Source organism: Chinchilla lanigera, unplaced genomic scaffold (genome assembly GCF_000276665.1).
Source record: "Chinchilla lanigera isolate Chin_1 unplaced genomic scaffold, ChiLan1.0 scaffold00006, whole genome shotgun sequence".
Classification (NCBI taxonomy): Eukaryota; Metazoa; Chordata; class Mammalia; order Rodentia; family Chinchillidae; genus Chinchilla; species Chinchilla lanigera.
Genome location: NW_004955407.1, coordinates 41,401,479 through 41,424,549, shown reverse-complemented (window position 1 = coordinate 41,424,549; position 23,071 = coordinate 41,401,479). Strand labels below are relative to the sequence as shown.

Genomic DNA, 23,071 nt, shown 5'->3' with positions numbered 1-23,071 from the left:
AAACCTGGGAGAACTTAGTAACTTTGTCATACTTTTTATTCTGTACCTTGTGATTATATTGTGTTTTCAGGAATGGGCCAATTTCTTTTTCAGTTAAAAAAATACTCCGGCTGGCCATGATGGCTCATGCCTGTAATCCTGGCACTCTCTGTGAGGCTGAAGCAGGAGGATTGCAAGTTTGAGCCCAGCCTGGACAACTTAGTGACTTAGAGAGACCTTGTCTCAAAACAAAACAAAACGAACCGGCTGGGGATGTAGCTTGGTGTGAAGGCCGTCAGTTCAGTCCTCAATGCCGAACTACAGCAGCGACAAGCGGACCAAGTGCAGGCCGGGAAGAGCCACAGCAAGAGGCGTGGAGCGCTGCGCCTCTCGGCCGTGGGCGAGCTGACCATCAGAGGCGAGTCTGAAGCCAAAGGGTTTCTGAAGCTACAAACGTCTGAAGTTCATGTGTCTGCGGGAGAGGAGAGTATTGGGTTGGGCTGCTCCTGCGGAGAAGGGACCAGACTTCAGCCTGCTGTCGTTGCCAAGGCCCTGAGCTACCGTCCCACGGGGCTGCTGAGTACCCGCCCGGGCGGCTCGCAGCCATCGGGGCGCCTCAGACGGAAGAGGGATTCTATTACGCTGATCACGTTAAACTGATAACACTTTGGATATAACAGTTAAATAAAATGTTATTCAGTTATTTCTGCCTGTTTCCTTGAGGGGCCCTGGGGGGCAAACCGGGCCGCTCAGCGGGTCTCTGCCCCAGCCACAGCCCGGCCTCTTCTGCCTCCTGAACTCCAGAAACCTAAAGCCACGCCCCGTGGCCGGGGCTGGCAGAGTCTGAACCGCTTCTGTGAGGGGGTCCTTGTGGCTTTGGGGGTCCCACATCTGGGTTCCGGCTGCCCGCTGGGGCCCTCACAGCTGTGGATGGGGCTCAGGCGGGGCCCGCATGCTCTGTGTTGTGGCTGTTAATGCCTGCGTGTTGTCTGTGCACCGTGTGGAGGTGGACTGCATAGGTTGTCCACACAACCTGTAGGTCGTCAGACCTGTTTCATAGGTTGTCACTTGTGTGTTTCCATCTGAAATGCCTGGGCACGTCTCCCCTGGACACGTCTACACTGCTGGCTCCAGCTATGCGGAGGAGGTAGGGGATGGTGGCAGCCTGTCCCACCATGGGCGGCTGGGGCAGCTCCTCCTCCCCCGGGTGAGTGTTGTGGGCGCTGTGATGCTGGAGACTGTCTGAAACCAGACCAGTGCTGCTGTCCAGGGTGAGCCAGATCTGGGGCCTGTGGGCACCCCACTGTGCAGTGGCCCCTCCATCAGCACCTGCACGGCTCTGGGGGCCAGGGCCCCAAGTTTCTTGGGGCCAGCAGTGCCATGGTCTGTGTTGGTGCCAGCTTTGTACCCCGGGAGGCCACGCAGGAGGCGATGCCCAGCTCTGCTGGTTGTCTCTATGCTGGCTGACCACGGGGCACACCCAGTGCCATAGCCTCCCCCACGTCCCCTCGGTACTTGTGTGGTGCCAGGCTCTTGGTGCACAGATCAGACTGAATGCCAGGCCACTGTGGGCTCTGCAGGGCTGCCCTTGCCTGATACCACCTCTGTACCCACACCCAACTTCCTCGCCCGTTATGTTTTAATTTTCTGGCTCACAGAAATGCAAGAGATAGACATCGGATATGCTAGGCTGTGGAGTGACACTAATGCTGTCCCTTGTCCCCTCCTGGAGGGACGCCTGCTCTGACCAGGGGTGCCCCTGGCTCTGGGGATGCCATGACCTGTGCCCAGGGGACAGCTTGGGGGCTGAGGGCCTTGGAGACCCCAGGGCGGTGAGGCTAGGGCGTTGGGGTGGGGGAGGGAGGTCTGGCCCCAGGGCCAGGAGGGGAGATGGAGAGGTACTCTCCTACCGTCCTGTGCTGCCCTCGTGCCCTGCCCGTCCCTGCCACGGTGTCTGCAGGCAGGGTCTGGGCACCTGCACATCAGCTGCTCTTGCTAAGTTCGCTGCGTGGTTTTGAATTTCTAAGCACTCGTCCTTGGCTGGCGATGACAGCGGAGCCGTCTCCGGGCCACTCCTGCTCAGCGGAGTGGTGACTTTCCCGACCCGGGAAACACCGGCTCGCTGTGCTGCCTGGGCCGGGTGCTTCCTGCCCCCCCAGTGAGCCTGGTGTCAGGGCAGCTGGCCCACGGCCGAGTCTGTCCTGTCGGAGTGCCTTGTACCCAGATGCAGCCCTGGTGCCTGCGCTCCGTCCTTCGGGGGCAGGGCTTGCTGGCTGTGCCGCTGCCCTGCCTGCCCCCACTCGTCAGAGCGCTCTTCAGGGCTCCTTGTCCCTGGGGGCCTCAGCGCCCACTGCCTGGGCCGAGGCCATGCCCTCCTGCCACCGTCCCACTGCTGTCTCCTCTGCTCCCGCGCACGGCCTGCGCAGCTGAGGTCTTCGCCGTCCCCCTCGCTGTGGGCGCCAGGTGTGAGCCTGGGTCCCAGCGCCGTTTGTACACCCGCCGTGGGGGTGTTCCCAGGACACGTGGGGACGATGCCGACGGGCTGTGCAGTGGTACTGGGGACCGCTGTGCTCATTTCACTGTGAGTGTGCGGAGGACGCGGTCAGGAGGCCGCGGGCACCGGGGTGAGCAGCCCTGAGGTCTGCAGGGGACTTGCACACACGCAGACACAGGTGTGCAGACACGCAGGTGTGCAGACACGCAGAGACACGCAGATATGCACGGACGTGCAGATGCATAGACACACCAAGTACACAGACACACGGAGACACAGACACGCAGACACACTGAGACGCGCGCGCGCGCGCGCACACACACACACACACACACACACACACGTGTGCATCCACATATCCACACCCAGACTCTCATCGTGCTATTATTTCCACTTCTCAGTACACAGTGCTAAGAAAGTTGGAGAAAAAGTTTCGACAATTTTAACCGTCTGGTATTTATGCAGCTCCGGCTATGCTTCGCTTTTCGGTGCTAGGGACAGATTCGGGGCCTGGTGCGGCGGGAAGCTCTGCTCTGAGCTGCAGCCCCGGCCCTAACCTTTCTTATTATTTCAAGCACTCATCGGTGGGTTACTTTGGGTTATTTATTTATTCTTTTAACTTGGTGTCCGAGTGTGCATCTGTGCCATCTGTGAGTTACTGTTCTCCGTCTCCTTCCTGGATGTTTATCCCTTTCTCTCCCTCCTGTGCCGGCTGGTGTCCCCAGAGCTCAGGGGCTCTGAGGGTCCTGGCTGCAGGGAGCTTTTCCTGAGTTGGAGGGTCCGGGGCCGTGGCGTCCCAGAGCCGTGTGCTGAGGGCTCGGTGCCAGCTGGTGCTGCCGGGGGAGCGTAAGAGAGGCCGAGAGGCTGGAATCAGGCGACGGGTGCCCTCCCAAGGGACTGTGCAGCCTTCCTTTTTGCTTTTGCATCCTGGCCACACCGTGGGCAGCCTCGCTCCCGATGCTGTGCTGCTGGTGCCTCAGGCCCTCGGGCAGCGGGGCTCCCGACTGTGCCCGACAGCTCTGGAACCAAGAGCCAAGGCTCGGACGCTCTCGAATCTTAGCGTTTGTCACGGCAGCAGGGGGTGGCGTTAGCAGAATTTGGATGTTGTCTGTCAAGTCCGGGAGTTTCCTCTGTGCCTCCTGTCCAGGAGCACCCAGCTTCCTCGGCCTTGCTCTATGAGGGGTGAGTGGAGCTACCCGCCCTTTGAGCCTCAGACGGTGGCTCCCTGGTGCACCTGGTGACTCTGCTCTGGGGAGCTCGGGGCGGGGGGTGGGGGGGGAGCGCGACAGTAAGGAAGGCCAAACAGACTCGCTGGCCCAAGAGGAGAGGAAGGGGTAGGGTCCCGGGCAGGCGACACTCAGGTCCCAGCTCAGGTGCCGAGCGCCAAACCAACGATGAGTGAGTACGGGGGCAAAATTTTGTCAGAATGCATCAGTCAGCAAGTGCATTGAGTGTCCAGGCAGCCGAGTGCCAGGGTTCCCTGCATTCCGGAGCAGGGTCCCTCCCAGGCCGCCCTGGTCTCTGCCGGCGTTTCTGTCCTCTTTCCCTCTTCCTGGTTTCTTTGAAGGGCTCTGGAAAGCCCAGAAGCATCTCGCCTGTAACGTCCCGCTGGATCTTCGTGGAAGTCGCGCCGACCTCAGGCCGTTTCCTTGCCTGGCAGTGGGTGCTGGGCTCCTGCTGGGGTTTTGCAGTTTCTTGTGGAGTCTGTTTTCATCTGTGATTTTCCCCAGGGGTTTCTCCTGTCCCCCACTTCCGGGGTTTTACTGTGAAATGGTCCCAGTGCCCTCTGTGTCCTTGCAGCCTGTGGCCTGTCCCCGCTCCCAACAGTGTCTGTGCCTCCGCTCCTCTCTCTCTATGTTGGTCTCTTCTGATAAAATACTGTTGGTATTATCGATCCTTTCTCAGAGCCAACTTTGGGGGCTTTCCTATGTTTTGTATTTCATTAATTTCTGCTTTTAAAATTATCTCCTCCCCTCAGGTTAAATTTATTTTTTGCTTTCATTTTTCCTTGAGGCAGGATCTCACTCCATACCCCAGGCTGGCCTCGAACTGACGGCAGTCCTCCTGTCTCAGCCTCCTGAATGCTGGGTTACAGGCATGTGTCATTATGCCTGGTGCTTTTCTAACTTTTTGAGACACATTTTTATGTCATCTGTTACAGCCTTTTAAAATTCTCTAATGTGCTCTAGGTCATTCCCTTTAAGAGCTGACTGGGCTGAAACTGTAAGTTGTGATATGCAATCTTTTTGTTACTATTCAATTCACATATTAGATTTTGACTTCATGTTTGATGGCTGGATTTTGCAAATGCTTTTTGTTCTTTCAGTTTACATGATAGGCTTGGAGACCTCCTCCCTGCCTGTCTCCATCTCTGGAACTCCCTGAGATGTGCCGGTGCAGATGCTCGTGGCCCGGCCTCCTGCCCCGGGTGGAACGGCAGGCACTGCAGATCCTGTGGCTGCAGAGTGGGAGCTGCTGGCGGTAGGGTTCCAGGCTGGCAGCCACGTCCTTTCCGCCCACTCAGGACAGCGTCCTGGCTCGTGTGGCTGGCCCTGTCCTCCTCTCTGTGGAGGAAGCTCTGGCTGCTTTTATGATCAAGATTTGAAACTCTTTGGTTCAAGAGACACCGCCAGAGCAGTGGAAGGCACAGGACAGGAGATCACAGAGCCGCTGGGATAGAGGTTCAGAGCATGAAGCCTCCTGCAAGCTTGCGCTTTCGGCGACCAACAGCCAGTGATGCCTGTGCCCTGTGGGGCCTGTGGGCGGGCCAGGTGCTGGGCGGGAACAGCCAGCTGCCTGCTGTCCCCTTGGCTGGCGCCATGGGCAGACACTCGGTGCTGCACCCGCCCCTGGACAGTCGCCATCCTCCTCAGGACCCCACAGGTCTCTGCGCAGGCTGCCTCTGACTTGAGGGCGCCCTGGTGGCCTCACCAACTCAGGTTTGTGTTCTGGGGTAATGTGCCGGCCAGGTCACCCTTGAGCTGCCTCCTGTAGAGATGCGCGTCCAGCGAGAACTTGCACAGAGAGAAGGAAGGAGGGCCAGAGGCCTTGGTGGGCGCCAGGGCCGGTGCAGCTCGCAGGGGCCCCGCAGGCCCAGCGGAAGCCCGCGTCCGCTCGGAGAATGCATCACCTCACGGTGCACGAGTCCCACGTCCCCTCCTGCCTGACTTCACCACCCGCCTTCAGCAAGCCACACTCAGGCTGCCATGCTGCGGGGCTTGGTACCTGCATGCCACATGCATGGCACCCGGGCAGAGACAGGAGCCAGAGCTGCGGGACAGAGGAGCCCAAGGAGCTGGAATTGGTGGAGAGGGGAGCAGGAGCCTCAGAGAGAGTGCCCTGGGCTGGGGTTGGTGCCAGGGCCACCGGGGCGGGGGCCACTGAGCAACAGGGCACTGCTGGGTTCACACAGGGCAGGGGACAGCTGCGTCCTCAGCAGCAGGGGAAGGACGCGCAGCAGCCCTGAAAATGGCCTCAGCCTGGGAGCCGAGCTGCCTGGGACTTACCCCGCAGAGCCTGGCCTCGAGCCTGGAAGGAACCAACCTGCTGCCCCGAAAGCTGCTGCCCAGCATTGCCCTGTGGCATCCCATCGAGGGTCTGTCACCAACCCAGCATCCAGTGCCAGGGCCATGCGGCCCAGCAGTGAGCAAAGATGACTTCCATACTGTTAGCTCGAGGGAGGAAAACAGACCATTGTTAGAGGGAGACCTCGGTGAAGCCACAGCTGTCCACATGGAAGAATTAGCAGACAACCAGGCATGGTGGCATATGCCTGTCATACAAGCACTTGGGAGGTTGAGGCAGGAGGATCTCTGAATTTGAGACCAGCCTGGACTACACAGCAAGACCCTGTCTCAAAACAAAAAAACTAGCAGACAAGAATGTTCAGTGGGTCATGCATGTGCGCTGCTGTGTTCAATAGCAGGGAAAATGTGTCTTGGTTACTTTTCTCTCATTGCTGGGACAAAATACCTGTCACCCAAAATTAAGGGAGGAAAGGTTTATTTAGCTCACAGTTTGTGGAGGTTTCAGTCCATACTCGGCTGGCTCCAAGGCAGGGTGGTGCATGGCAGAGGGCAACGCTTCGTGGCAGAGGAAGATAGCAAAGCAACAAGAGCAAAAGAGGAGGAGGTGCATGCAGCCTCTTTCCCTCCCTTATGTTGTATGCAGACTACCCACCCCAGGGTGGGTGTAGCACTCACACCCATAATCCCAATGCTGGACCATGGATCAATCATAAACTCTAGAAGCCCACCCCATGACTGCATGAGGCTTGGGGGACGTCCAGACACAAACCATAACAGTGAGCAAAATTAAGAGAAATAGCAGATACCAATAAAGGCTCAAGTCTAGAGATGGGAGACACACTGGATGGGACTGACAGACGTAGAAGACGGCTGCGTCGGTCAGCTCTTCACTGTGACAGATACCCCGGGACGAGCGGCGGCTGAGAGGAGGAGGAGGGTTTTGCTGGGGCTTTCAGTTCCGTGGCCTCGGTCCCCGGTTGGCCGCTGAGGTGGCATCGCAGCAAAAGTGTGGGAAGCAGGACAGAGCCCAAAGGGAAGGGGCGGGCACAGGGCACGGCGCTCAGGTCCGTGCCCCACAGCCTGCTCTCTGCCAGCCGCACCCCTGCCCACCTCTTCCGGTGACCCGGTGAGGTTAGGTTTCCATCAGCTCTCCGCGGCTGCGGGGCGGTCAAAGCCGTCCGGCCTCAGACGTCCCCCGAAGCCCACGGGCAAGGAGGAGGACAGAGGAAGCGGCAGGGCCTGGAGGAGATCTCGCCTCCTGCGGCCCGCGGGACTGCGCTCCCCTATGCCTGTGAGGGAGGCTTGGGAAACGCCGTGGCTGACATTTTTCCAGGTGTGGCGAAAGCTCGTCCCCACGCAGCGCAGCAAGCCCTGGGCTGAGGCACAAGGAGAAGCGCCCGGTGCCTGCGGCGGAAGCTGCCGGAGGCAAAAGCCTGTTACATGTGGAGGAGCAAAGGTGGAAAGGAAAACTGGGGCTCCAGGTCCTGAGAACAGCTGCGCCACAGTGTGCAGAGAGAAGGCGCCTCTCTGCGCTCCGTGTGACCGGAGCCCGGCCGTGGACCCGTGCTGGGCGGGCTCTGCGAGGCTCGTGGCGGGCACCCACTGCCCTGCTCAGTGCCTCACCCAAGACGGCGCCAGGCAGCCGGCCGGAGCCCTGGGCTTCATCACTGCCGGCCGCGAGGCCCCTGTCCGAGCTCCTCCCCAGAGCCCACACCGGGGCTCGGCTTCTACACGTGAACGCCGGGAGGGCTGCGCTCAGTGCCGTGTAACTTGGCTTTAACAGCAGGACAGACGGTGACGGCCACGAAGCTCTGCGAGAGGAGCAGGCACAGAGAGACCAGCCCGGGTCCTTGAGGGGCCAGAGGCGGGGAGGGGAGGGACCGGGAGTCTCCGCTGGGGGCCGGATTTCCGTCCAGGTCGATGGGAGCTTCCGGGGGGAGCGGGTGACGGCTGCACCGCAGTGTGGACCCCAGGGTGTCCCTGCTGTGCTCCAGCGGGGTTCAGGGGTGAGTTTTATGTGTGTTCCTTGCCATTTAAAACCCATGAGTAAGGCTGGGTGTGGTGGTACACACCTGTAATCCCAGCACTCGGGAGGCTGAGGCAGGAGGATTGTTGAGAGTTTGAGGCCAGCCTGGGCTACGAAGTGAGTTCAAGGCCAGCCTGAACTGCGTAGTGAGACCTTGTCTCAAACCAACCAACCAACCTATGAGTACAGGGCTCAGCTTCGTGTGCTCGGCTTCCTCTCTTGGCCGCCTTGTCCGGTGTGGAAAGAATAGCTCCAGAGAGGTCTTGGTGGACTGTGAACCTTTTGTTCGCTTGAGTTCGTGGCTCTTCCGTCACCGGGGAGGGAAAGTGGAAGTGTGACGCAGTTTTCCTGGCGTTCGGCCTTCTGGACGTTCAGAACCCTGCTCCTAGCTGTCCACAGGCATCTTCCTGTCCCGTGGACTCAGCTCATGACTGTGTCTCTCCTTCCAGGCCCTTGCACCGGACACCTCTGAGGACAGCCTGTGCCCGCCCTGCTGAACCCACGCCTTGGTGAGTGAGCGTGTGTTGGGGTCGTGTGTACATCCGGGTTTCCTGGTACAGACCGCGTGTGGGTGGCCCTGGAAGCCTGCGGAGAGCCCAGAGGCACTGGTGGTTCTGGCGCCGAGGGAGCCTGGGTCGTACAGGCTGGAGGGCAGAGCCTGGCGCAGGAAGGGACCGCTGGGCGAGGCGTCTCTCCGCGCTCCAGGGGCCCCTCCTCTGGGACAGCGCCTTGTCCCTGTGACCGCGGCTGTGAGGGCTCAGGAGACCCCGGCCTGGCTGTGCCCAGGGAATGCTGGGAACCACGGTTGGAGCAAGCCGCCTCCGTCCACCGCCATGGCCTGGCTGTGGTCGAGCGCCGAGACGCCTCCTGTGTTTCCCGACCGGAAGGACTTTGTTGGGTGTCACTTTGGAGTTATTTCACTGGGGCTGCGTATTTCATGACTGGTGGCGTTGGTGTGGTCACACGCAGTTCCTGGTGTCGGGGCGCCCTGGGCCGCTCACCCCGGCCTTCATGGGCAACGCCTTTTGCTGCCCGCTCTTGTTTGAGTGGATAAAGTTGCTGTGGTTTTTCAGTTGCCTGAGCTACTGCTACTCTGTTGCAAGCGGAACACATTGTATCCTAAAGCCCAGCTCACAGCTAAACTGTTTCTTTTGACTTAAATAGCCATCACCTGACAGTCCCCATCTGGACCTAGGGACAGGGCGAGGCCGTGGGGTGGCCCCCGAGGTCACTGGGGGCCCATGGCTGGTGGTGCCGGGGACAGAGGCCCGTGTCGGGTGGGCGGGGACGACTGGGGTCCAGAGGAGCTCTGCGGGAAGCCGAGCCGGGGGAGGGGGAGGGGGCCTGGGATGCTGGGCAGGCCGTCCCCTCCTTGAGAGGACGGGGACTCCGGCTTCTGTGCCGGGGAGGGCTGAGAAGGGGCAGGAAGGAGAGCAGCGGGGTGGGCCTGCTGTTCCCGCCGGGATGGCCGAGCTGCCGAGCACAGTCTCCGAGCTTGGAGGCAGCGTGTAAGAGGCTAACTCGCCCGGCACCAACGGGCAACTCCCACTCAAACCCACACACCGTACGCTCCCCGGCCTCACACCTGCTTGTGTGCTGTTACGAGCTGCACCCCTAAGCCCAACTCAGCACTTTGTAAAATTTTATTTTCTCTTTCATTTTGTTTTTTTGAGACAGGGTCTCACTATTCAGTTCAGGGTAGCCTTGAACTCACTATGTAGATGAGGCTGGCCTTGAACTTTCAGCAATCTTCCTATCTCAGCCTCCCGAGACTGGGATTAAAGGTGTGTTCCACCATGCCTGGAGGCACATATAAGCTCAGCGCTGGGGAGGCTGAGGCAGGAGGATCGCTATGAGTTTGAGGCCAGCTTGAATTACATAGGGAGACACTGACTCAAAAATCAAAAGAAACCAACGAGGCAGATCAGACAGATCCAGACAGATGCCGCCCCCACCCCTACTCCCGCTGGTTGTCACTGGTTCTGACATTTGGGGCTGCGCCTTTGTTTCTGGCTTGAGCCTGCATCTCCTAAAGCCCTCCCAGGTAGAAACCCTGGGAGAGGTGTGCTCCTCGGGGCCCAGGGACGCGCCCAGCAGGAGGGGCTGACCCGCATTCTGAGCCTAATGGTGCCGAGGGAGACTCGGAGACCCTCCCAGAGGGTGTGGCCAGTTAGCAGTGGCCTGGGTTTTCCGGGCCTTGGGCGATGAAACCGTGGGCAGCGGGGCCTTGCTCCTCAGCTTCACCTGGGTGCTCCTGGGCGCCCCTCGGCTGTCCCCGGGACCCACTCTGGGCGGCCTCGCTGGGGAGTGCTGGGGACCACCCTGCCTCTGCACGGCGTTGTCTTCCCTCTGCTCTTCTGGGTTTCTTCCGAGGCACTCAAGTCCCTAACGCAGTCTCCTCCCCATGGCCTCCGAGCCCCCTGTCCAGTGTGCTCAGTTCACAATCTGGTCCCCTCCCTGTGCTGCTGTCCCTCCGGAGCCTGGCCTGTGGACTTCCTGTTGCCCACAGCTCCCTGAGAAGCCTGGGGGTGGACGTTGCCCCTGCGGCAGGTGACACTGATGAGGTGACCATGGTGAGATCAGGACAGGTCAAGCCCAGCCCTTGGGATCCACGTAGAACCAGTGAGAGGGAGGGAGGTAGATCCAGGGCCCTCTGGGGGGCAGTGCAGCGGGTGAGGCGTTGGTCCCTCATGCGCAGCATGGGAAGCTACTCTGCTGGGGAGAGGGACCCACGGAACTGACTTCTGCCTCGTCGAGGCACATGGGTGCTGGGTGAGATGGTTCCAGCCTCCGCCTGAGCGCAGGAGTTTAGCCCCTGACAGCAGCCAGTGTCTGTGCCCGGCTGGCCCTGCACCTCCAGTGGCCTGTGCCTAAAGGAGGGGAACGAGCTCCAGCTCACTCAGCAGCACCCCTGGGTCCCCCAGCCCGGGAAGGCCCTGGAGGTGGAGGGAGTCCGGCCTCTTCTCTACAGCAGAGGAAGGTGAGTGTGAGTGTGGCAGGGGCGGTGTGCCGCAGAGGGCAGCGGGGCCGTGGTGCAGGGCCCAGACCTTGCGCCCTCTTTGCACACTGAAGGGTGACACAGGGCACAGCCCAGGCTCCGACTCTGCCGTGAAGACGCCGGAGGACGTGCAGGCGCACACAGGTGTGCACCGCTCCCCGGAGGTGTCTGTGTGGTTCCTCTGCCCGCGCGGCGTGGCTGTAAGCTGCCCCAGGGTTTCCCCGTATACACAGAGCTTGTCTGAAAGCACCGTCCCTTGCACATGTGTGCCAAAGTACGTGCACGTGCCAGGTGGGAAATTCTTGTGTGACGATTTCCGTGCACAGTTCCGTGGTCACCGGTGCATCAGAACCAGATCGGACTCTGAGACGTGACACGTGGTGTGTGGGGCTCACGGGGGAACGGCGGGCCTGGGCCATGTAGGCGCAGCCAGGCCAGAGGCTGTGTGTGCAGGTGACGCAGCTGAGCTCTCGCTGCCCGGCTGGCCCGCTGCCTGCCGCGGTGGAAGGTGAACTTTGCCTCTTGTGTGGTGTGGAGCCTGTTCTCCATTCTGTCCTTCTGACCAGTGCTGCCTGCGGGTTCCTGAAGTGACAAGGAGTGTCCAGGTGGACAGCGGTGGGCCCAGGGCCGTCTGCTTTGGGGACGCTCGGGGCTGGGCTCCTCCGGTTGGACACCAGGAGTGGACTGTGTGCGCGTGCTCTGCGGTGAGTGTAGTGCCCAGGTAGCTGTCCTTCAGCAGCGCCGCCCGCCCCCAGCCCTCCACAGCCCAGGCCCAGGGACAGGTGGGCAGTGGTCTCCACGCGGCTGTGCTTGGGTACGCAGCTGCTGCTTGTGGCGCCATGTATACGGTGTCCCCACTGTCGCCTGCACCGCATGGTCCCTTGCTGAAGGTAGCTGAGAAGTGTAGGCTGCTCCGGGCACGGGGCTCTGGCCGCCACAGTGCCCGGCCACACCGGCCCACTCCGTGTCCAGAGGCCGTGGTAGCGGTGGCCGATGGCCACGGAGGTGGCGCTGACAAGTGTCTCGTTCGTCCTCGCGGCTCCAGCCCTACGTCCCTTCTCGGCCTCTCCTGGGAGCCTCCGCACACGTGGGCTGTGGGGGTGCAGTCCAGCCGCAGGCCCCCGCCGGTGCTGCTCCCGGGCTCCCGTCCTGACCTCAGGTGGAGGGGGCTCCTCCCCGCGCTGGCTGCTCTCGCTGTCCCTGCACCCGGCCTCGGGGACTCCCAGGTTTCTCTGGCTGGCGTCCACGTGCAGGCGGCGAACGCTTGCTTCCCTCTCTCTGTGGAGGCCAGGTCTCCGGCGCTGCCTCGCCGGCCCTGAGCCCCCGGGCTTCCGCGGTTCTCAGCTTCCCGAGCGGCTGGGACGACAGGCACACGTGTCAGTGCACGGCTGCCCTCTTCCTGTGGGCGTGTCCAGCACAGTTTCCACGGTGACTCTCAGTGGAGGCACCCCCACACACACACACAGCTGGAGGCCTGAACCCCAGCGCCCGCTTTGCCCGCAGCTGACGAAGCAAGCAAGCCCTTTCTCCTTCCTGCTCTTGAGGTCACCGGGCTCAATCGTGTTCTTACTTTAAATAAAAGTTTACTTTTAACTGTTGTTTTGGCCGGGCGTGGTGGTGCACGCCTGTGTAATCCCAGCACTCAGGAGGCTGAGGCAGGAGGATTGTTGCGAGTTCAAGACCAGCCTGGGCTACAAAGTGAGATCAAGGCCAGTCTGAACTGCATAGCGAGACCCTGTCTCAAAAAGGCAAAAAAAACCCCAAAACAAAAAAACTGTTGTTTTTAAGAGTGGGAGTGAATTGAGTCTGGCGGGTGAAGGAACCGAGGGGACGACAGTGTCCGAGTATTTCACTGAAATGGGCGGCGGGGTGTGCCTGTGAGTCGGCAGCTTTCAGAGAAGAAACTGTGATCTTGCTTTTGTCGTGCTTGTCTGGCAGTCTCCCCGGCCCTGCTCCGTGTGGACTGGGAAACACAGGTTCCTATGTCGGTTCGGTGCCTGGACATGGGGTCCGTCTGCAGCAGGAGCGAGGGGGCCGGACAGGGCAGAGGGCACTCGGAAGCCTCGTGCGTTCTGCTGGCAGAGTTGGAGAAACAAGTGTGTTGCTGCCTCTTTTAGCTTCTTCTTCTTCCGTACAGACGCCAGCCTCCTGGGTGTCTGCTGCAGGGCTCACAGGGTCTCTGGTGTCTGATCGGCACCAGCCAGGCCGGGGCTCAAGGGACCGATGCCTTCGACCTTTGACCCCAGCTGCACAGTCTCCATGTGTGGGCTCCAGCTCTCTCCTTGATCATCCAGCAAATTCATCTGGGCCACCTGTGGGGCCGGCCTAGACAGCGGCTCCCGGTTTGTTTGTGTGCAGCCGCGGCTGGACCCTTGCGCTGTGTCCTGAGCACGCCCTGGGTTCCGCAAGGGCGTGCCTTGTGGTTTGGGGTGTCTCTCCAGGGAGTGGAGCCCTGGTGCTGGAGCAGGGATTGTGACACCCAACACAGATGCAAAGTGAGTGTCACTTTAGGCAGAGGCATGTAACGAGGATGTTTTAAGTTGACCCCTGTTTCCTTCTTTCCTTCCTTCTTTCCTTCCTTCCTTCCTTCCTTCTTTCTTTCCTTCCTTCTTTCCTTCCTTCCTTGCTTCTTTCTTTCCTTCCTTCTTTCCTTCCTTCTTTCCTTCTTCCTTCCTTCTTTCTTTCCTTCCTTCTTTCCTTCCTTCCTTCCTTCCTTCCTTCCTTCTTCCTTCCTTCTTTCTTTCCTTCTTTCTTTCCTTCCTTCTTTCCTTCCTTCTTTCCTTCCTTCCTTCCTTCTTTCCTTCCTTCCTTCTTTCCGTCCTTCCTTCTTTCCTTCCTTCCTTCCTTCCTTCTTTCCTTCCTTCCTTCTTTCCTTCCTTCCTTCTTTTCTTCCTTCCTTCCTTCTTTCCTTCCTTCCTTCCTTCTTTCCGTCCTTCTTTCCTTCCTTCTTTCCTTCCTTCCTTCCTTCCTTCCTTCCTTCCTTCCTTCCTTCCTCTTTTTGGCTTTTTGAGACAGGGTCTTGCTATGTAATTCAGGCTGGCATTCAACTTGTGGGGCTCCTCCTGCCTTGGCCTCCCTGGTGCTGAGATTCCAGGCATGTGCCTCCATGCCTGGCTAGTCTGACCTCTGTTTTCTTGAATCCTTTTGTTGGGGAGTAGGGGTGAATCTTGTTCAAATACCTGTCCAGCATTCTTGTTACAGAGCTGTCATGAGCCGTGCTAGCAGATTTTGTTGCACTGTGCCATCCTAGTATCCATGGAGCAAACCTCCTGTCACTGTGTGTTGGTTTTTGTTTTTGTTTTTGTTTGTTTTTTAAACTTGAGACAGGGTCTCACTAAATTGCTAAATCCTCCCAGAGTGCTGGTGTGCACCACACCTGCTTATGTGCTCACGTTTTATTGTACCGTGAGACTCTGCTTACTTACACATTCTTTCTAAGCCAGATGGAACTTTATTTCTGTCTGTGACGGTCCAGATTCTTCAAAGGAATGGCACAAGTTGGCAAACTCCTGGAAGCAATTTATTATTAACTAGGGTAAACCTTGGGCCCACCAAAAAAGCCATGTAACACATCTTTAATGAGGTCAAAGGAGAAACAGCAACAGCAAATAACTCTGCAGCTTCAAGCGAGTCCCCCACAGGCAAGGGAAGTTTAAGACTGCGACCTGGGGCTGTCAAGGTGACCTCAGAGGACACGGTTAAGAGAGGGGCCGTGAGCCATTGCTGGAGGCGTCAGAGGAAGAAACAAACCGGGCGTTACAGGGGAATCGGAAGTAATCAAGTCATAGCAGCGCTGGAAACACGGAATCTTCCAGCAAGGTGGTTACCAGCTAGGTAGTTTGGAAAATTCATGTGTTTGGTTTTTTTTAAACTAAGAGAAGACAATTTATTTGAAAGTGGAGAAGGGGGAAGAAAGATGTTCGATGTTAGGCATTCTCTTCCTCAAGCAGAAAACAGTGAATGTAGGAAATCAGATTTTTAGCATTATTTCTAGGACCTAAGGCCGTGTGCCTGGAACTACTAACTCTCCAAAGTCTGGATATTGAAAATGTTTCACACAGTAAGAATCTTAGTGTTTTAAAGTAAAAAACCGGTCCAGCCTTGTAATAACAGCAGATCGAATTCGTACCAGTCAGCCTCGGGTTTCCTGGTTCTGGGCGTGAAGAGCGGCCTCGCTCCGCCCCCTGGGAAGGTGCACAGGATGCCTGTTGCCTGTAAAGCTCCCCCAGTGTCCGTGGGGGCGGCGGCCTAACCCGCCGGCGGCTCTGGGCAGGAAATCAAGAGTGTCAGAAAGCCGGTCCTGTGTGTCCCTTGTCACGGCCAAGCGGCCTGATCTCTGACATCTACAGCCGGCCGGTGAGCCCGTGGGTGGCGCGCTCCTGGAGGGCCGGCCAGGCCGGACCTCATCGTGGCTGCTGAGGAAGTGCCTTCTCGGCCATCCCCACCCGTAGCAGCCACTCGCACTCGAGGAGTCGGAGCCTTGCGTCAGCCCACAGCGCCCTCTGCTCTGGCTGCAGGTCCTGGGAGCAGATGTGTGTCTCCTCCAGAGCCTGTGGTGGCTCCTCAGGCCCCGCCCACCCATGGACACAGGCCCGGGAAGTGCTCTCGCCGCCGGTGTACGTGGCGCTCTCGGCCTCGCTCTGCCTTGACGGCCCGGACGGCTGCCCAGGTCTCTGCTCCTCGCGGCCCATGTATTTCTTCTCACCTTTGTGATTTTCCTAGCTAACCATGGAAACAGGCCTGTGGGCCTAGAGGTGAAACCAGCCCAGTGAGCCTGCATGTCCTGGAAGCACCGCTGCGCTTTTAGCGTGGGAGATGCAGGCGCTGCTGGTGCTGGTCCCTGGCAACCCGGCCCGGTGCCTGTGACAGTGGCGCGGTCTCCTTCTGCTGCCCCGCGCTGTCCGTGCGCCCTGCACCTCCAGCTTGGTCTGCGCAGCGCTGTTGGCTGTGCTCAGTGGCTGGGGCCCGCCACGTCGCTCAGTGTGTGGCCTTGCACTGCTGTGAGGACTTCCTTGGCGGCCGCGGTCACTGGCATCTGCGTGGCTTTCCCTTATGTGCTTTGGAGTTTCGTGGTGACGATGTCCGTGCTCCGCTGCCCAGAACGGTCAGTTCTTCAGATCGGTGAGGCCCGGGACTGCTGCCTACTCCGGGCAGCCTGGCGTTCGAATCCGTCCTTTCCAGTCGCCGCCTTACTCGGACAGGAGCCCCACACCGCCTCGCTGCCGTGGCCGCCACCCGCAGAGCGCTGAGTTCTGCCTGCTTTCTAATTTTTCAAAAAGCAGTTTGCACCTGTATTCCTGAGTAACAAGCAGTGCTTCTGAAACTTGGTCTCTTTGGACACCCATACATGACCCAAAGAATGGTTTGTTTTGTTTTTGAGACTGGATCTGCTATGTAGCCCAGGCCAGCCTTGAACTCACTATGGAGCCCAGGCTGACTCCATAGCGATCCTCCTGCCTCAGCCTCCCGAATGCTGGGATTACAGATTTGTGTCATCATGCCCAGCGGGCCCTTTGTTTTTATGTTAGATCTCTTGTTCTCAGCTACTGTGCATGTGTATATGCATGTGTGTGCCATGTGTGTACAGGTCCTCGATCCCTTTCTCCTGCCCTAGAGGAGGTCTGCTCACACCAGGAGTTGGTTTTGACTCCACAGCCTGTGGGGAGAAGTGGCCACTGCGTGCTGGGTTCAGGCTGGGGCCGCGGCTCAGCACCGCAGGCCCAGTGTGACCCCACAGGGGCAGAGTCACCTTGAGGATCCCCAAGGAGCAGAAGGGTGGACACAGTCCCGGTGAAAAGCAGCTGTAAGCCATGTGTGTTGCCGTGGGTAACGTGAGAGCAAGTGCGGGACGCCGTGACCCAGGAGAGGCCGTCTGCCTGGTCGGCCTGGTCGAAGCTTGGAGCCGGGGACGTCTGGGGTCGGCAGCGGCAGAGCAGAGCTGCTGGCTGCTCAGCACCCGGGAACAGAGGCGGGCGAGCCAGAGGCAGGGGCTCCCCAAGGAGCTCCCCACAGCGGCGGTGCCCCGCCCGCTCCTGAGCCCGCCCCCTGCAGCACGTCACTGCCCAGCCCCGCCCCTCTCCGTTTCCAAGTCTGCGGGACGCGTGGGACCCTGGGCGCCTGTGCTTCCCGTCCGCCCCGGCCCACTGCTGCGGCCTGCCCGGCGGCGCCGGCCTGGCCCGTCCTCGTCCTCGTCCCGCTGTGCGCGCTGGGCCTCCTCCTCCCTCCCCTGGCCGAGACCCCCTTGTGCTGAGCTCTGGGAAGCCGAGGTGGCCGTTCCTCTTGGGAAATCAAGCGTCCTTGATGTTCCTTTAGCAGTGACTTTGGTAGACATTTTACTTCCATAAAACAGTCTCTCAATTCAGTGAATTCCACATTAGTTTAGACGTCCTCTTTTCTGAGGTCATATTTTATAATTTTTCTCCTAGAAAATTATTCATTTTATTTAAGTTTTCAAATTTATTTGCACAGAAATGTGAGCTTATTTCCATAATCTTTTGAATACTTACGTTCTTTTGATCTGTCACTATTCTTTTATTTCCTATACTTTTTTCTCCTTTTTCTTGATCAGATTTTTGATGGGTTTTTTCCTTTCCTTTTTTTTTTTTTTTTTTTTCTGTTTTTGTTTTTTTGAAACTAGGTCTCCCTCTGTAGTGCAGACTGGCTTTAAGCACACTGTGTAGCCCAAGCTGGTCTCAAACTCACAGCAATACTCCTGCCTCAGCCTCCCGAGTGCTGGGATGACAGATGTGCACCACCATGCCTGACTTGATTAGTTTTTTACTGCTATAGATAACTTACTGGACCCCTCCCAAATAAACCTTTCAATATAACCATTCCTTAAGATGTTTTCTCCTAAATAATTTTTTTGTTTTAATCTTTATTCCTTCAGTTATCTTGCAATTTTCCAACACTTTGAATTGGAAGCTTCATTCTTGATGAAGGCAGTTAATGAAATAAATTCTCCCATGTACACACTGCTTTCGTTTTCACTAATGTATTTCTTAAAAATTCTGCAGTGTTGTTTTCTGTTCCCCGAAGACAACTAAGAGAAGCGAGTTTCTGTGGACAGTGGGGACGCTTTCTGCTTTCTGATTTTGTTACGGATTTCTTATTCTTAAATTAATTCTTCTGCTAATTTACTAAAATACGTGTATTTTAATTGCTCTTTGGAATTTGTTGAACATTTCTTCATTGCTTCATGCCTGGGCACGCTACACGACGTTGCTGTGGGTTAGAGGCATGGTAGTGTCTACTATTTTTAGCCTGCTGCTATTCCTGTCTGTACCCTCCCCTGGGATTTGTGCCTTAGGAAAAGTGCTGCTGGATCACTTGGTGCATGGATGTTAAACTGTAACGTCAGCCAGGGGTGGTAGTGCACACCTGTAATCCCAGCTGCTCCGGAGGCTGAGGTAGGGGGCTGACAAGTTTAAGGCCAGCCTGAGCAACTTAGTGAGACTGTCTCAAGTAAAAAGGGCTTGGGACATCGCTCGGAGTATCGCGACAGATTAACAACCGTTAAAGCATTCATCTCTAAGGGTGTTTGTTTCTAGCGTTGTAAATACTTCTGGCTCATCTCAATTTCACTTGCCCAGACCGTGTCAGGCTGGTGGGAGCATTTCGGACCCTGGCTTTTGTAGTTTCCTGCTCGCTTTTACCCCTGTATCTCGCCTGGTGAAGCGCTTGGTTTGGAATCTTTCTCCCATCTGTAGGACTGGGCTTTGCTGTGTGAGATGAGGTGAAACACGGCTCTGATACAGCGTCCTGTGTGCTGGCCTCCTGCTCAGGGTGGTTTCTGGTTCTTTCTGTCCTGAGCGAACAGTGGCCAACACAAGCGGAAAAGGTAGTGAGATCTTGCATTTATTAAAGGTGGGAAGAGGAACAGGCTCTGCAGAGCGAGTTAGGGTGAAAGGAACCTAGGAAAGGTGCACAGCACTGCATGCGAACAGACCTGGCGCCGGGGAACGCAGCAGCCCCGAGCGCTGTGCTGCCCTCCTTTGTGTCTCCCACCCTCAGGCTGCCGTCAGGTCCAGGCCCAGCGGGAAACCTGCCCAGTCCCCAGAGGGGACCTGAAGACGGCGCTCTCTGCCTGGTGCGCGGACTGGGCTTTGGGGACTGTTCTGCTCAGGCGGCCTGGGGTTTCGGAGTTAACCAGTCACACCCAGCTTTCCTCCGCCCTGGTCCTGCCCCAGTCCTTTCCTGGTGACACGTGCCTGTCTGGGCAGGGGCATCTGGTGGCTGGAACCTGTGCGTGCCAGTGTCCGCCCTGTGGCTCTGCTCTTGGTCCTTTTGGGCCCCAGGTGGAGCTGAGTCCGTGTGCTGGGAGCTCGCCCACGCTGCCAGCGTGTCCAGTCTGCTTCAAAAGTCCAGTTGCTCGGCAGGCTCTCGGCTCTGGAAGTCACGGCGCTCTGCAGGGGCCGCACTTTGGACTGGGCGCGGGCGGTGGGTGGCCCCGTGCACAGTTGTGAGGGACCCGGCTGTTAACCCTTGTGAGGGCCGTGGCTGGCCACAGGGTGGCCTTTCAGTTTCACATGCTGCGTGCTGGCCCAGGGCCTGCTGTGCCGCAGACACAGTGTTAGGGACCGAGGGGACGCCCGTGCCCCTGCTGTGCCCGAGGTAGCTGGTGGGTCATAGGCAGAGGCCAGCGGCCACGGAGACCCCGGCGTATGCAGGCGAGATGGGCGTCTGTGTGGCGGTGTCCCTGGGAGCCGGGCCAGCCTGTTTGCACCTCCTCAGCTGACATGGGGGGACAGGCGCAGACCCTGACCCCACCCGCGCTGAGCCAGGTGCTACAGGGGCCAGTGCCACCGGCTGGACATCGCCCCTGGGACCTGGGGCAGGGCCAGGCAGCAGCCGCCTACCGCGTGGACAGATGTGGACCTGAGTGTGCGCATGCTTACATGCTCGCGCACCCCACACCCAGCCGCACATGCACACACTCCGGCCATGTGGTGCTGGCCAGGTCTCCCGTGAGCGCCGGGGTTGGGGAACCGCAGCTGGCTGTGTTGGGGGGCTCTGGTACAGCGCCCGTCCTTGTCGGCACGGGGAGCTCTCGGCATCCTGAGGAGGGGCAGCAGCTTGGGCCGCCTGGGAGTGCTCTGCAGGGACAGGCCCGGGCAGGCTGGTGCCATGCCTGCTGACACGGGTGCCTTGGCTGCCCCTGGGCAGAGCCAGCACGTGAGATTGCAGACGTGGGCAGCGTGTCTACACCACAGGTGTCTTCACTGGCATAAAGACAAATAGGCCAGGGAGCAGCGGGCCTGGGGCAGGCCGCCGGGTCTGGTACTGGCTGGGGCCTGGGGCTCCGGGTCAGAACTGAGACGGCACAGAGGATGCCACCCCGGACCAGGCACAGTGGGGGATGAGCATGGGCCAGGGCCCGGGTGCCAAGAGCAGGGGACCTCTCTGGCCTCACCAGCCTGGAGCTCAGTGCTGGGCCCTCAGGTGACCCGGCCAGTGGGAGGCTATGGTCCACCCTCGCCCCACACCTGCTGCCTGGGTCGTGGTGGAGAGGTGGAGGAGAAGAGCTGAGGACCTCCCATCGCTCCCAAAATTCTGTGTCTGAGGACCTTTGTCCGCACACGCTCCCATCACCCTTGCTGCCCCGGGGCTCGGGTTTTAGGGGCCAGGTCCAAGACAAAGTGTGCATTTCCCTGTCTCACCCTCGAGCCTGCAGCCCGAGGAGCAGACTCCTCTCACAAGCGCCCCCCGAGTCACGGCTCTGCCCCCTGCTGGCCGTGACCAGTCCCCGGGGCTTGTGCTGCCTGGCCTCTGTCCTTGCTGTGGCTTCCAGGCCTCAGGACGGCTCTCACCCCTCACCATTTCTTCTGTGACCCCGCAGGCCTGAACTCGCCCGGCCCCTCCCATGCACGCTGCTGGGGGCTGGGCTGGCACAAAGCAGGCGAGGGAGGGCGAATGGGGCGCAGCCGGGACCCCCCCTGGACCCATCGGAACCTCCCCTCCCCACCCTCTGCCCCACACCCACAGCACACTGGCGTCTCTCCCTTGGCACACAGCAGTGTGCGGGCGACGGCCCTGCCCCTTGGCGCTGGCACCGCTGGACCCAAGTCACAGGTGAGCGTCCTCCTTCCCGCTCCTCCCAGCAGGCGAGCGTGGGGTAAAAGCTGGCTCGACCGTGTCCCTGCCATCCTGGTGCGTGCACACCTGGTGGGGACTGCCGTGCCTGCTGAGCCCCTTGGTAAGGGCCCTCGGGTGAGTCAGCCAGGTGCCCAGGGGTGCAGGGAGCAGGCGGAGCCCTAGCCTGCACCTCTCTGCTTCTGTCTGCCCCAGGACGGTGCGGCTCCCAAGCCCCTCCTGGCCTCTCACCCTCGATCCCCTGGTGGGTGCCCCTGGAACACCAGACACTCGTCCCAGCCGCCTCCACCTTCCGCCCCTGGTACCGCCCCCGAGGCCTGGGGTGGGCCGAGGCTGAACTCCCGTCTGCCCCCTGCTCTGTGTGGCCCTCTGACACCCGAGTCACTGAAGTGACAGATGCAGCTCCACTGCGGGCACAGAGTGACCTGTGCACCCCGGGCCCAGAGCCTTGGGACATCACAGGCCCTCTGTCACCTGCTCCCCAGGTGGCAACTTGGATGAGCTGGGTTGGGTGAAAAGTGTTGAGGTCAGCCGCGCCCTTGCACTCACTAACGCCTCGTGGTGCCTCTGGGCCGGCACAGCTGGCAGCTGTGGCCACTGGTGCCTGTGATGACCGGGCTGCAGCAGATCCTGTCTGTCCTGAAGGTTTTGCCTGAGGGACAACCCTGACCGAGGCAGGGCTCCGGTTCCCTGGCCTGCCTTGGCCCCAGCGCCTGCGGGAGGAGCCCTGGGGTGGGGTTTATGCCTTCCCACCTGAGCATGGGCTGTGACAGACCGCTTGGCTAGCGAACCGAGCCAGGGCTTGTGTGTCTGCCTGGAGCCGTGGCTTCCCGAGCAGCTGCTGGAGCCCACACCTGGGGGCCCCCTCATGCAGAGCTCTTTTCTCCAGCACCCCTGGCCTCTCCCTGTGGACTCTGATCCCGGCCCCTTGCATTTGCCGGGTGTGTGTGGGCTGACTGCTTGTGCTTCTGTCCTGCATCAGCTCTCAGCCTCTGCCACCCTGTGTGAGCAGCCCGCTCCACTCCAGTGCCAACCCTGCCAAGTGTGGCTCTCGCCACACTTCCTGGGATGAGGCAGCTGGGCCAGAGGGGCCGGGCAGCAGCTGGCGCTGGCACTTGGAGCCGCCGTGGTATCCAGGGCTGGGAGGTCGCTTGAGGGTTTGTAACATCTGCAGAGAGCATGGGGGCCTGGCCTGGGGCCTGGAGCCCAGCGCTGCACTGCCCCCCAAGGAGACAAAGCGCAGGAAGCAGAGGGACACCACCCCCAGGCCTGAGTGGGAAGTGGGTGCCACTGGGTCCCTGGGGATTGGGGCCCGTGGATGCGGACATGAGCACTGCTGCCCGGAGCCAGGCTGGCATGGCTCGAGGGTCAGTCGGGCAGGGAGGAACAGGTCCAGTGGCTGTGGAGCTGGTTCTGTGGCCGATCCTGCAAAAAGTGGGGTAACGAGGGACAGCTCTGCAGGCTGTAGGACACGCTGCTGTCTGCTGGCCTTCGCTGCGCTGCAGTCCTCCGGCCCAGCCAGAGTTGTCAGACCTTTGTCCCGGATCTGACGGAGGCTACCACAGTGGGATAGGAACCGCGGGGGCAGTGCAGCCCCGGTGACGGACCAGGTTCTCCCCAGACAAGAGTTGTGTTGGGACACATCCTCACCAGCTGGTGGTATTCAGACCTGCAGGCAGGGTGCCCAGAGCTGGGTGCAGTGTGATGCCTGTCGGGACCTCTGGGGAGATGCGGAGGCCGGCGTGGTTGTGGGTGGAGCACAGGCACCATCTCCCTTCGGAACCAGGGCTGTGTCCGGTTGCAAGGGTAGAGCATCCACGTTTGCTCCTGTTCACCGGAGGCCATGGCTTCGGTGTCCCCGAGCTGAGAGCCCGTGCTGGGCAGGAGGTGTGCCCGGGCAAGGCTCCGTGTGGTCACTGTGCCTGAGAAGAGGGTCCCAACATGGGTGCTCTGCA

The 23,071-nt window shown here is 59.5% G+C and overlaps 1 protein-coding gene across 1 annotated transcript in view; it reads left to right on the top strand.

The window, feature by feature from the left end:
• Agpat3 (1-acylglycerol-3-phosphate O-acyltransferase 3) overlaps positions 1-23,071 on the top strand; it is a gene marked incomplete at its 5' end in the record, with an annotated part of 68,171 nt that overhangs the window by 9,541 nt on the left and 35,559 nt on the right. The window contains 1 exon segment of the mRNA XM_005375876.2: positions 8,476-8,535.